The 10,727-nt window shown below is 43.0% G+C and overlaps 1 long non-coding RNA gene across 1 annotated transcript; it reads left to right on the top strand.

Annotated features, from left to right (window-relative positions):
- Positions 1–3,900: 3,900 nt before the first annotated feature.
- On the top strand, positions 3,901–5,420 carry LOC123334873. The gene is made up of 3 exons (XR_006553069.2): positions 3,901–4,034; positions 4,618–4,740; positions 5,222–5,420. It is a non-coding gene; the product is annotated as an uncharacterized LOC123334873 (long non-coding RNA).
- Positions 5,421–10,727: the final 5,307 nt, after the last annotated feature.

The raw sequence follows: 10,727 nt of genomic DNA, 5'->3' as shown, positions 1-10,727 counted from the left end.
CAGCCATTCTCACTATTATAGGCTAGTCAACAAGCACAATGTCAAGTCTAGTGAGGAGACAAAGGGCATGCCAATGTTTTCCCTTTTGTTTGGGTCCCCTAATTCGCTAGACTGACCTGAGATGCCTCCTTTCCTCAGTATTTATTAAAAAACAACAAAACAAAACAAAACCTCACTTTCACTGTTTCTCAGAAGCCTCTGTGGAACTGTAAATTATTTCATGTGTTTCCCTTGAAAAGAAACAGTGGATGTCAACCCCCAGCAAATTAAGGAGCAGCTGCCCCCCTGTATTGCCACCATTTCTAACAAAGATAAAGGGATTTCACAATAAGGGCTCTTGGTGTACAGTAGGCATTATGCTAGGTTCTTTACATACTCTGTTTCTTCATATTCACAACAATGGGAATTATTATTTCCACTTTACAAGCCAGACGACCGAGTTTAAGAGGTTAGGTGACTTGCCTAAGAGTGCATTCCGCCAGTAGGTGGTACAGCAAAAAAAATAAGGTCTCTGACCTCTGACCTAGGTCTCTGACCCCAAAGTCCACACTCTTTTCACCACATTCTGTGCATCCTACGGAAAACTGAAATATAATCAAGTACCACTGAAATCTCTTAGAGGAAAAAAGCCGATTAGTTTAATAAGTAAAAATAGAAACTGATACACAGGCTAAAGCATTCCTTGCTACTTGCAGACCTAACATCTGTTCCCTCAACCTCCACTGCACCCTCTCCTTCCTAAAACAAATTCAACCTCCTCCAGGAACCCTGCCTTCCAGCAGCCAAGTGCTGCTTCTAGGAGGCTGGTGCTATCCAGCTGCAGCCTTTGCTGACAGGGCCTTGACTCATTTCAATCAATCAGAGTGTCCTGTTGCTTGCTAGTGATTGGTTTAGGATGATCACATGACACTCGTCTGGCCAATGGGATGTCTCCAGTGGAAGGGCATCTGGGTTTCCTTTAAAAGAAAAAAATGGTTCAAAAGCAGACATGGTCTCTTCTTCCATGGATTGGTGACACTCTCACATAGTGCTCTTAGAACTGTGTTAGCATGAAATCACCAATCTTTATAGTGGCAGGATGGGGTCAGAGGGAGCCTGGATTTCCTGAAATGGCCACCTTCTGCCCAGATCAAGGACCACCTTGTGTCTTTCATTATTTTCCTTGATGATGGAACTCACTCTTGAATGTTCCCAATGGTTAACCCATTACTGGAGCTATTTACTGCTATTTTTTTTTTTCCTTTTGATGGAGTCTGGGGTAGTTAATCACTTCAGATTCATTTCTATTTTGTAATTTAGAGAGCTTTCTCTGTAAAATGCAGAGCAATTTTGCAGAATCCATAGGAAACATCTCTCCCACGTTCTTTTGTAAGATCAAACAGATCTCTGTCAACAAAGGGCAGTCAACCCAAGCTTGCGCTCTTTAATGTGATAATGAGATAATGCCCGGTGTCTGATTTCTCTGGGGCTTTTCAAGCGCCTGCAGGCTGCACCCCACGTGCAACTCTTGCCCCAGTTCAATCCTTTCTCAGCATCCTCCTCCCATTTCTCTCTCAAATCCAAATGAATCTCTCAGTATTCTCTGTGTTCTTTATACTCTTAACCTTTTCACAGTACAACTTAATGCTCACAGGATACCCCAGATTTTTATCCTTAAATTCAACAAGTGCTTATGAAGGACCTACTATGTGCAAAACACTAGGATAAGCACAGTACAAGATACAAGCCTGAGGGAAGCCCCTGACCTCGGGTAATGTATACTCTAGTAAGTGCCACAAAACACCTCAAAATTTTAAAATACTAATGAAATGTTTAAATTAACATTTTGGACATATTGGGCTAAATAAGATTTTTCATTAAAATATTTATTAACCTTGATTTCGCCTCTTTCACATTTTTAAATGTGGCTACTAGAATTACTGTGGTTCACTGTTGTGTATTGGTTTAGTAGGATTTCAGATCTAGTTGTTTATGACAAATATAAAAATAAGTTGTTTTAGAAGTAGTTTTAGAAGGATCTCTATTTTGTTGGTGGTGGTGTTTGGCTGCTAAGTCATGTCCGACTCTTTTGCGACCCCATGGACTGTAGCCTGCCAGGCTCCCCTGCCCATGGGATTTCCCAGGCAAGAAAACCAGAGTAGGTTGCCATTTCCTTCTCCAGGAGGTGATCTTCCCGACCTAGTGATTGAATCCAGGTCTTCTGCATTGACAGGTGGATTCTTTCCCACTGAGCCACCAGGGAGGTCAATTACTTATGGTTTCCTGTTGTGTATTAGTTTAATAGGATATCAAATCCACTTGTTTATGACAAAGATCAAAAAAAGTTGTGTTAGAAGTAGCTTTGATGTAAGAATGAAGTAAGCTGTGTCAAGATGTCATTGTCTCATCTGTTGTTGATAAGCACAAGGGTCCTGCTGGGGGCTTATCAGTTAAAACATATGAAGAAGCAAATATGGCGAGGGGACATTTAGACTATAATACCCAGAGATGTGAGTTCTCAGAATTTTGATCTGGGCAAGGAGACTCTTTGTTGACCTAAATAGCTTTCCAAATCTCCTTGGGACCATGGTAAAGGTGACTCTTAGTGACAGTGGCAAAAGTCATGCAACCATCCTGGAGATCACCTTGCCTGCCATCACCAGGGACCATATTCCATAGCAATATGCTTGAGCCACAGGGACTCTGGCTTTTGTGCTAGCAGCTGGAGAGCAGTTCTTGGTTGGTCAGCCATCTCTCCCAAGTACCAACTCATATAAAGGTACACACTGAATGAAATTTGGATCTTATTCTTTTCGTCTAATACTTGGCCACCTGATGGGAAGAGCCAACTCATTGGAAAAGACCCTGATGCTGGGACAGATTGAAGGCAAGAGGAGAAGGGGACAATGACGATGGTATCACTGACTCAATGGACATGACTATCAGAAAACTCAGGGAGATGGTGAAGGACAGGGAAGCCTGGCTTGCTGCAGTCCACGGGGTCACAAAGAGTCGGACATGACTGAGTGACTGAACAATAAAACCCTTGCCTGAATTAACAGTGCAACTAATCTAACCTTGGATTGGGGTATGTTATTTCTTTATTGGCTCACTAAGAGACATTATCCTGTATGCTACCGGCTTGTGAAATTATTATAATTCCTGTGGTGAACCTGTGTTAAATAAAATATTGGCCAAGACAATCTCAGCCTCTGAGAATAATTTGTCCCCAAAACAAAACACTCACCTTCTATTTTTATTGGTGAGGCAATGAGGTAGTGAGTAGTTTGGGTGACATGCCACCATGGGAGTTCTTATCCACTTTTACTCGGCTTAATAAGTTTTGATGGTGAGATCATATGAGCTTTGCTCACAGTTACCAGGCTTCCTGAATACTTAAGCAAGCAAGGAGTTAAGTATGATCAGATATGAGTTAAGCATATTCTTCTGCTACGCTTCATCGTTGAATTTAACCAAGGCTTTTCTTATCCTGCTTTCAAGAAAAGTGCTTTCTCATTCTGGTGCTAAAAGCATCCAAGGTCTTCTTCCCAGATGCTGCTTCTTTTGTCTCTTTCTCCCGATGCATCAATTAAGAATACTTTGATGACCGGAGCTTCCTCTGTCAGGAGCTCAGTACTCATCAACTAATTAACTCTCCAAAAAAGCTGAGCTGCTATGTCTCTGTGCTTTCTTACTCTCTCGGTGGCTCTTCGGCTTCCTGCTTCCTGCTGTGGCCAGAAGAGCAAAGTGGGGAGATCACCCTCAGGGGCTGCAGGGCCTCAGGCTTCAGTTCATGCTTTTGTTTTTCTAGTTGGGAGAGACCTTCCTTGATAAAAAGCTATTCATTTCATTACTCAGCCTTCCACAGAAGCAAGGTTCAAGCAGTATTTTTCACCAAATTTTTTTCTTTGTTAACAGTACTTTAAAGAAAAACAACCCATATTTGAATAGATTAGAACAACCTTCAAATGGATTAACAGTGTTTTTTCCCCATTTCTTGTATAGTAGAATTGTTATTTTTTAGCTGGCTTCAAAATGTCAAATCTCTTGTCTAGGTGAATACCATATTTCTTCCAAGTTCAACTGCCTGCTGGACTCCTCTGCTTGGGGCCCTCATAGACACCCCATAGTCAAGTGTGTGTAGAAGAACTGAAACCAAGCAGGAAGCCTTTCTGTCCCCCTTTCTTGCCTTCAACCTCTATGACCTTCCTTGAGTCTCAGAGGGTAGATTTGGAACAGCTGCTTATCTAGGAAGGAAAGGGATGCAAAGAAGGGAGGGGCAGCCAGGAAACAATAGTGCAGCCTTCGGGCAGGGCCTCGGAAATGGCACGGGCGACCCACTCCAGTGCTCTTGCCTGGAAAATCCCATGGACAGAGGAGCCTGGTGGGCTGCAGTCCATGGAATCGCTGAGTCGGACACGACTGAATGACTTCACTTTCACTTTTCACTTTTATGCATTGGAGAAGGAAATGGCAACCCACACCAGTGTTCTTGCCTGGAGAATACCAGGGATGGAGGAGCCTGGTGGGCTGCCGTCTATGGGGTCACACTGAGTCGGACATGACTGACGTGACTTAGCAGCAGCAGCAGGGCGGGGCCTCAAGGGATAGACGTAAGTGTGTTTGTGCCCTTTACAGAATGAAAACCCAGCACTTGGAAGATGTCAGCATTCTTCATACCAGAGAAGACCACCTGAGGCCAGACTAAAGGAACTGGAGAAGCTCATCAAGATTACCTGGGACCACATTTAGGGAATGCAGGTCCTGCACATGCTCTAATCATATAAGCAACCCCATCCTTGAACTATTGCCATAAAACTCCTCACCAAACTACCCTGGATGGGGAGACACAGTTTTTGAGGACAGGAGCCCACTGTGTTCCCCTCCTTGCCTGGCAAACCATAAAACAATTCTTTTTACTGCACCAAAACTCTGTCTCTGAGATTTGATTTGGTACCAGTTTACAGAGGCTGAAACTTGGCATTAGAACCTCTCAACTCCCCCAACACTGGAGGGAGGTCCTCACTGAATGTGTTAATGGCGCTATCGTCCTCCCAGTCACCAGGCTCAAAATGCTGTCAGTTCCTCCCTTTCTCTTCCTCTCCACTCATGAACATTTACCAGGTCAACAAAGACTTGTAACCCTTTGTCTTCATCCCCTATTCTCTATTCTGCTGCCATTTGCTTCTTTCAGTCTTTCTTTGCTTCTGTTTTCAGATTATCCTTGTGGCTTCTTACCTAGGTGCTGCTGGCCTCTCATTTCCCTAAGGATGTGTGGCCAAGTTCATTGTCCTGTAGAGGCTCCGATCGTGTCACACCCAGCATCCAGTCTGCTTTCCTGTGACCTACAGACTAAAGGCAGACACCTCAAATCACTTCCTGCCCTACTGGATGTAAACAAATACAAACACAACACAAACCAGCTGAGAAGCAAACTCCCCCAGATAAATCTATGCCTGGCCCCAGTACAACTTCCCCCAGCTCCTGTTCAGACTCTTGTTTCCAACAGAACTGAACTGCAAGGTGCTCCTGCGATGAGAGCACATTCTTAACTCCATAAGCTTGTGCTATTCTCTTCACCTGGGGTTCTCTTTTCCCTTGTCTACACATATAGTCCTACAAATCTGTATTAGTTTGCTAGGGCTGCTGTAACAAAGTGCTGCAAACTGGCTGACTTCTTAGAACAACAGAAATTTATCGTGTCCCAGTTCTGGAAGCAAGTCCGAAATCAGTAGGGTCATGTTACCTCTGAAGGCACTAGGAAACGATTTGTTCCAGGCCTTTCTCTTAGCTTCTGGTTAAGTTCCTTGGCTCGTGGCAGCATAATTCCAATCTTCATATGCCATCTGTGTGTGTGTGTGTATGTGTGTGTGCGCGTGCGCACACGCACGTGCGTGTGTGTTCAAATTTCCCCTTGAAGGACACCACTCGCACTGGACTTAAGGGCTCACCCTACTACAGTATGACCTTATCTTAACTACTTACATATACAATAACCCTTTTCCAAATAATGTCTTATTCTGCAGTACTGGGGGGTTAGAACTTCATCATAAGAACTTTGATTTGATAAAATTCAATCCATAACATCATCCTAACAGCCAAGCTCAGAGTCACCTCCTTCTGGAAACATCGCAGGTGTAGTCTCCATCTCCTGACTCTGAGTTTGACATAATCTCTTTTCCTCTTTGATGACCTTTGGCCTAAGTAGCCCCCATAACTTTTCTGTGCTTTATGACAGAAGCACTAGCTTTGCATCTGATTCGGGTACCTGAATGGGCTCCAAGATGTTTTTTGAAGGGAATGTTGACCCTGCTTGCAGGGCCTCTAGTTCCCACCTTCATCTCTCATCTCCCTCAGAAGATGCGAGAGAGGCACACGTGGTTCAGAGAGGGCTCTCTGTGGCCCTGTGAGCCTGCTGTGTGTGATGAGCGGTGTCCCAGTGACAATGTCCTGCCATGACTGTGTCCAGAACCAGTGCTGGAGTTCTGAAGATAGTTCCCGAGGCCTCCTTTACTTCCAACTACTCAACACTGTACTTCCAGCTGCTCCCATGAAAACCTGAGCTTGCTGTGAGCTATGCCCGCCTGCTCGCCTGTAGCTTTCCCAACCGGAGCAGTTAATCTGCTATTTAAGATGCAGATCTTGATTTCTCTCCACAGCCTGCCCAGGCCCATTTTGCAGTTTTGATTAGAAGATAGTGCCCTGTGTGTGAGAATTGGGTTGGGTCACACCATTTAATAAAGCGATGATGACTGATGTGAGCACTACACACAAAAGCGAACAGGAGGCCCATGGCTATACTCTTTGTGGCATGAAATCATGCAGCTTCCGCTTGGGTATGGACCTTTTTGATGTCACAGGGTGAGGGATTAAGTCATAATTATGTAGATCTAAATTACCTTCCAGCAAACCCACTGGTGCTTCTTCATTAACCTCCCAGCAGGCTTTAATTCCAGCATAAGACTGATCACCCTTCAGCTGCCCGACATCCAGCCTGCAGAATATGTTTGGAATTAAGCAGAGATTTTGGTTGAAAAGAACATCAAGTGCCATTTCTCTACTTTGGTCTCAGACTTGATTTCGATTAGCAAGTATGTGTCCTCCTTTCATGATAGTGCTGGGGATGCATGATCGTCAGGTTCCATATATCTGATTTCACACCCAAAGCTCACAGCGCTGTAATCTGAGAATGCAGGAGTTATTAGGACCTTGGGTATCACTGATCATCTTGAGTTTTCATTGGAAGGCAGTACAATTCCAAGTTAGATTTCTTCCGGAAATTTTTATGGCTGAGGTGGCCAAATGATATGTTCATGAATATTTTCAAGGCCTGAATCAGATTCAGAATTAGAGCTGTAACATCTTAGTGTCTTTTTCAGGAGCACTGAAATAACCAGGAGGAGAGGTTTAGGGATTAGAGGCATCTGTTAGGAACGTGGATGTTTCCATCCCACATCAGGTTGTGGTGGCTAATCCCTGGTCAGAGGGCAGGATGCCTTGGGGCTGGTCCATTGACCCTTGTCTGGGGTTACTCAGGAGCTTGTTTCAGCAAGGATAGTCTATGAGCCCAAACCACCTCCTTCATATTCCATTGGAGTGAACCAAGGAGACTGCCTCCCAATGTTAGCAAGTTTAAATAGTTTGTTTTAGGAGACTTCAAGGCAGTCCCTGAAAGATATGGACAGTGAGATCTGCTTTTTTCCATTAAGGAGGGAGCTAGGCTTTCTCTTACCTTAAGGGATTAGGTACAGTGCAACAGCTTTAAGACATTACAGAGATATTTTTTTTTCCTACTCTGCAACAGGGAATAGTCTTCAGTTTACCTTAAACTGGGTAATGCTTCAGTTCAGTTCAGTTGCTCAGCCGTGACCGACTCTTTGTGAACCCATGAATTGTAGCACGCCAGGCCTCCCTGTCCATCACCAACTCCCAGAGTTCACTCAAACTCACATCCGTTGAGTTGGTGATGCCATCCAGCCATCTCGTCTTCTGTAGTCCCCTTTTCCTCATGCCCTCAATCCCTCTCAGCATCAGAGTCTTTCCCAATGAGTCAACTCTTCGCATGAGGTGGCCAAAGTACTGGAGTTTCAGCTTTAGCATCATTCCTTCCAAAGAACACCCAGGGCTGATCTCCTTTAGAATGGACTGGTTGGATCTCAAAAAAGCATACAGGAGATAACAGAATTTGGAGGAACATTCTGGGCCAATAGATCCTCCAACCAGAATGTTAGTGGACTCAAAAAAGGAACAAATGGCCAGGTCCCACTCTATGCCTTCGTGTCAACATCTCCAGGGGTTAGGAGTTGGATTTCTTCCTCTTTAAGCTTCTATCAGGCTTATTTTTGGTTGCAATAGTTTTCCTAACTCTTCTAGGTAATTTCCAATCTCTGTTTCTTGTTTTTATTTTAGCTTTTTTATGCATGTGGGCCATAATTCCAGAGACCTTCAAATTGTTTCTGGAAAACAGATGGCAGTGCTAGAGGTAGGTGTCAAATTATAAACAAAATCGAAAACAGAGGTCATTCACAAAAATCATCTACCACAGGAGAAGGAAAGCATATTCATCATCTATGATAAGTGGCTATCTATCTTTGGTTGAAACCTTTAAGTGACAAGCAACTCACTACTTTAAAATGTGACCTCTTCCATTGTGGGCTGCTCTCACTACAGAAAGTTCTTCCCTCTTTTAACACAAAATTAGCTCCCTGGTAACATTTCTCTAATGCTCTTAATTCTTTTCTTGGATTATTTTAAAGGCCTTTTGCCTCTCCACATGTATTATTAGTTACCATTAATATTTGCTGCATAACAAATGATCCCCAAACTTAGCTATTTAAACAACAATCTGTGTGAGATACACAGTTTCTGAGGGTCAGGAATCCAAGAGCAAATTGCCTGGATGGTTCCAGCTCAGGGTTTCTCATGAGTTACTAAGACATCAGTTGGTATGTTTACAGTCATCTCAAACCTTGATAGGAGTTGGAAGATTTGCACAAGGTAACCCATTCACACGGTTGTTGGCAGGAGGTCTCGGTTCCTTGCCATGTGGCTCTCCCCATAGGGCTGTTTTAAATGTCCTCATAATGTGGCAGCTGGCTTCCCCAAGAGCAAGTGATCCAAGTGAGCAAGGTAAAGTGTCAGTACCTACAGGACCTAATATGGTCACATACCATCACTTCTGCCTTACTCTACTCAGCAGAATTGAGTTGTTTACTGCAGCCCAACTCAAGGGGAGTGGAATTAAACTCTGCCTCTCAAAAAAAAAAAATCTCTTTATTGTTGCTGTGGTTGTTCAGTCATTCAGTCATGTCCAACTTTTTGCGACCCCATGGACTATAGCACGCCAGGCTTCCCTGTCCTTCAGCATCTCCTGAAGTTTGCTCAAACTCATGTGCGTTGAGTCGGTGATGCCATCAAACCATCTCATCCTCTGTTGTCCCCTTCTCCTCCTGCCTTCAATCTTTCCCAGCATCAGGGTCTTTTCTAATGAGTTGGCTCTTCACATCAGATGGCCAAACACTGAAGCTTCAGCTTCAGCATCAGTACTTCCAATGAATATTCAGGACTGATTTCCTTTAGGATGAACTGGCTGGATCTCCTTGCAGTCTGAAGAACTCTTAAGAGTCTTCTCCAACACCACAGTTCAAAAGCATCAATTCTTCGGCACTCAGCTTTCTTTATAGTCTAACTCTCACATCCATACATGACTACTGGAAAAACCATAGCTTTGACTAGACGGACCTTAGTTGGCAAAGTGATGATGTCTCTGCTTTTTAACGTGCTAAGTTTGTCATAGCTTTTCCTCCAAGGAGCAAGCGTCTTTTAATTTCATGGTTGCAGTCACCGTCCACAGTGATGTTGGAGTCCAAGAAAATAAAATCTGTCACTGTTTCTGTTGTTTCCCCATCTATTTGCCATGAAGTGATGGGACCAGATGCCATGATCTTAGATTTTTGAATGTTGAGCTTTAAGCCAGCTTTTTCGCTCTCCTCTTTCACCTTTATCAAGAGGCCCTTTAGTTCTTCTCTTTCTGATGAGAAAGAGAAGGGTGATGTCATCTGCATATCTGAAGTTATTGATATTTCTGCCGGCAATTCTGATTCCACCTTGTGCTTCATCCAGTCCAGCATTTCACATGATGTACTCTGCATATAAGTTAAATAAACAGGTAATATACAGTGTTGATGTACTCCTTTCTCAATTTTGAACCAGTCTATTGTTCCATATCCGGTTCTCTTTATTGATGTTGTCTATCTGGTGAGACATTATTCTTTTTCTTCCCTTTAATTCTTTACACGATTTTCTTAATTCTTCAAACGTATTCATGATAGCTAACTGAAAGTCTTCGTATAGTAAGTCTGACATCCAGGCTTTCTCAGGGATAATTTCTATTGACTGCTTCTTTTCTTGAGTATGAGCCATTCTTTCCTGCTTCTCTGTATGTCTCATAATTTCTTTGTTGGAAAGTAGACACTTTTATCATAAAACCTTTTTTATTGAGATATATACCAGAATATTCACACTTTTCAAGTGTATAATTTCAATGGATTTTAGTACAAAGACATTCTCAGGAGATACTGTAGGTTCAGTTCCAGACCACTGCAATAAAGTGAATATAGCAAGAAAGTGAGTCACAGCTTTTTTTCATTTTTTCTGTGCACATAAAAGTTATGTCTAAACTATTCTACAGTCTATTAAATATGCAATATTATTATGTTTAAAAATGTACATATTTTAATTTAAAAATA

Source organism: Bubalus bubalis, chromosome 8 (assembly GCF_019923935.1).
Source record: "Bubalus bubalis isolate 160015118507 breed Murrah chromosome 8, NDDB_SH_1, whole genome shotgun sequence".
Lineage (NCBI taxonomy): Eukaryota > Metazoa > Chordata > Mammalia > Artiodactyla > Bovidae > Bubalus > Bubalus bubalis.
The sequence above is the reverse complement of the archived record's forward strand: the minus strand, read 5'-3'. Positions and strand labels throughout refer to the sequence as shown.